This window comes from Humulus lupulus, chromosome 5 (genome assembly GCF_963169125.1).
Source record: "Humulus lupulus chromosome 5, drHumLupu1.1, whole genome shotgun sequence".
In the NCBI taxonomy this organism is placed as follows: Eukaryota; Viridiplantae; Streptophyta; class Magnoliopsida; order Rosales; family Cannabaceae; genus Humulus; species Humulus lupulus.
Window position 1 is genome coordinate 66,016,568 of NC_084797.1, and position 3,700 is coordinate 66,020,267.

Sequence of the window (3,700 nt, forward strand, 5' to 3'; positions counted from 1 at the left end):
GAATTTCTTCTTGTTTCCATCTCATTTTATATTATTTATCTGACTCCGTGTCATTGACCAATTTGAGGGTCAACATTTTGGTGCTTTCATTGAGAGTTGAACTCAAGATTTCAAGAAAATCAAATGGCAAAAACATCCAAGAAGACGGGGCAGACTTCGGGCGCTGCATCCACCCAGCCTCTTCCACCGAATGTGGCTGAAGATGAACCACAGTTAGACTTTGAAGAGGAGGAAATGGACTCTGAAACCCTGAGGACAACACTGAGTGTGTTGCAAGAGGAGTTGGCCAATAAAGAGAGTGTGGCTAAGACGTTGGCTTTGTAGCAGAGAGAAATTGAACGCCAACGCCAACGCCAACGCCAAGAGTTGAATGAGTGGCAGGCGGACATGGACTGCCGGCAAAGAGATGCCACTGCCACCCTAGAAGCAGCTATTCAGTTGGCCTAGGGGCATACTACGTCGACTTCTTAATCGGACCAGCCACCAAGTGCACCACCACAACAGGCCCCAAACCCAAGTCCTCCGCTTCAGCTGGCGAGCCCTCAAAGGCCAGAGCAACCGCCTGCTGCTCAACAGAATATCCCGTTTCAGGACTCTGAGCAGTAGCCACCTTCTCGTGCTAGTCGAGATAATCCCCAGCGTCAAAGGCAGAATAGGGCTGGGCAGCCTCCCCGAAGCCCTAGATGCCCAGGGACTGAGAACCAAATCCACCGAGTAAGGGGGCAACGTCTTTTTTCTAATAGAAGGCACACCGAATTAGGCTCTGCAGTCAGGGGACCCCCACGGCATAATAATTCCCGGGGACCCACCGACCAACGCAGGCCTCCCCCTGACACTCGAGAGATGCCAGCTAGAGGAGGGAATAGTGCGACCAGCTGGTCGCGCCATAGTTGGTTGCATTTCAGAGACAGCCATGACTATAATGAAGTTGATTTCGGCAGAGGGAATGCTGGTCGGGGTCAAGGAGAAAGAGGTGGGGAAAGGAATCCCCCAAAGAGAAAATAGGCATGCGAGCCAGAATGTTGGGGGGAAACCAAGGCAACATAACGTCTTTGATCGGTTGGGCGCTAGCGAGCATAGGCACAGAGATGATGACCTAAGGGACATGCTCAACGATAGGCGTGAAAGGCACGGTGAGTACGCTCCTCCGACACCAGTCGCCCCAACGATCCCAGACGTCGTACAGGCCCAGATCAATGCATTAAACCAGGCTGTCCAGCAGCTGGTAGGGAGCTGGACATCCCACATCGAGTATGATCGGGGAAGAGGTACTCCATTCATACAGAGAATAGCTGTGGCGAAAGCCCTCAGCAAATTCAAGATGCCAGTACTACCCAATTTTGATGGATATGGGGACCCAGTATCTCACATGAACAAGTTTGAGATATAGATGGACATCCAAAAGGTGTCGGATGATGCTCGCTGCAGGATCTTTCCAGCCACCTTATCTGACACCGCTCAGGAGTGGTTTTTTAAATTCCCTCCTGCTAGCATAGTGTCATGGGAAATGTTCGTGAGGGAATTCTACGTTGTTCGTGTACACCCAACTAAAGCCAACCAGCTGGTCGAGATATGCCAGAAGGAAGGAGAATCCTTGAAGGAGTACGTCCAGCATTTCATGCGAGCAGCAGCTGGGGCTAAAACAGTTGGCGATGAAGGGAAAATGATGGCCCTTACAGCTGGAGTAAGGCGCCATTCTCCCCTCTGGAATAGCTTAACAAAGAATGGGGTGAAGAGTACTCAGGAATTCCTTGATCGAGCAGACCGGTACATTAAGCTCGAGGATGCGATTGCCAACGAAGGGAAATCGACTGCGAAAGACAAGGGACCTAAGGAAGATCCTGCTAAAGCCACCAACGGGTCTGATAAACCCAATGGAAATGGAAAAGGCAACGAGAGTGGTAAAAATGGTGGAAAAAGGGAAAACGCTGAGCCGTTGATGTCCAAAAATAAGCGCCCTAAGGGCAACAGGTACGAGCCAAGGTTCACAAACTATACGCCCCTTGTCGAGAGTAGAGCGGAGGTGTTTCAGGCGACTAGTGCCAATGTCCCCTACAAGCGACCAGTGCCAATAAGAAAGGATATCTCCAAAAGGGATACAACAAAATTTTGTCATTTCCACAACGACTATGGCCATGACACCAATGAGTGTAACCAACTGAAGGATGAGATTGAGTTCCTTATTAGACAGGGACACCTGAGGAGATACGTACGAGCCACGGGAGGTTCTCAATGAGAGGCTCAAGGAGGCAACGAGCAGGCACCTGTATGTTAATGCTCGCCACTTTGCAGGAGAGAGTGGGAAGGCTAGAGAGCAATATGCTTGGACCTTACGCCACAACCAGGACATCGAGATGCTAAAAGTGGAGGAGCGAACTCCCAAGAAGGCTCGAACAAAGGAAGAGCTAATAACTTTCTCTGAGCTTGACGCTCAGCATGTTCAATTTCCTCATTCGGACCCTCTAGTCGTGGACGTTCAGATAGCCAACATGATGGTCAGAAGGGTGTTAGTTGACACAGGGCCATTTTTTATGGCTGTACAGGATATAGAGAGCAGAGAGCACTCTATATCCATTTGGGGTGATTTGGAAGGGGGCGACCTCGAAGTAGTTGGCAACCCCTTGGAAAAATGGATGAAGAGGCAAGGTTACCCCTGCCTCGATATGATATATCAACCAGGCGCTAAAGGCGCCCCCAGGTAGGTTTGCCCACTGGTCGATGGTAGGCTTGATTAGGGTTATCCCAGGAAGTCCATACTTCTTGAGATAATTCCCTACCATCCTAGCTGTGATGTTGCTAGGAGGTACCACGTACCATTCGACTTTTGGTCGAAGGACGTCCCGAGGTTGGGCCTTTGTTTGGATTTCTCGCCAAGGAGTGTTTTCAGCTTATGGGCTGGTCGAAGGATTTTCAGCCTGAGGAGCAGGCTGTTTGGCAGGAGGAGAGGTTGTTTTCCTTTTCTTTTGAGCAGTGGATTTTACTCGACCCATGTTCGATGGACTGGTTGAAGGTCTATTAGAAGGGTTATGAGAAAAAAGGAATTTTCGGGATTAGTAACGACTATTGTTCCTGATCTTTGAGCAGCTGGGCGAGCAAGTCATCGTCGATCGGCCTCTCACCTCCCCACAGGTCGTGCATGAAAATCTGTGAACAAAGAAGGGGAGATGAGAATCTACAGCCAATAGACCAAGAAAGTTAAAAAGTTGGAATAATGTTGCTCGTGTATAAAAGTTAAGCTTTTATACGACCAGCAGCATTCTAACAAAAATACTAAATTCTATGCGAATAGTTTGGAAAATGGATTAAAAAGCAGAAGTGAAAATTTTTTAAGGAAAAACTTTTCGACACTGAAAGGGCGGGAAAAACCTAGTTTTTTCTACAAGTCTAAAAATTGAATTTTTACTTCGATTTTACGCCCTAAATCAATAATCCTAACTCCCAAGTCAATTCATAAGGCTCATATCATGTTTTTTGTTTATCCTATCGTGCTAATATCTACGTGCCCATTTACCCCAAATCAGTTTTTCAAGAACATTAAGGAATTGTAAGTCTGAAACAAACCAGAAATTAAATATTGCATGGCAATCTGACAACGGAGAAGTTTGAGAAACTTACTTGGATGAAGATTAGTGCAAACTTCTGAAATGATGAATGGCTGGGCAAAAGCTTCGTGGATCGTTGGGATCGTTTGGGTCTTCTG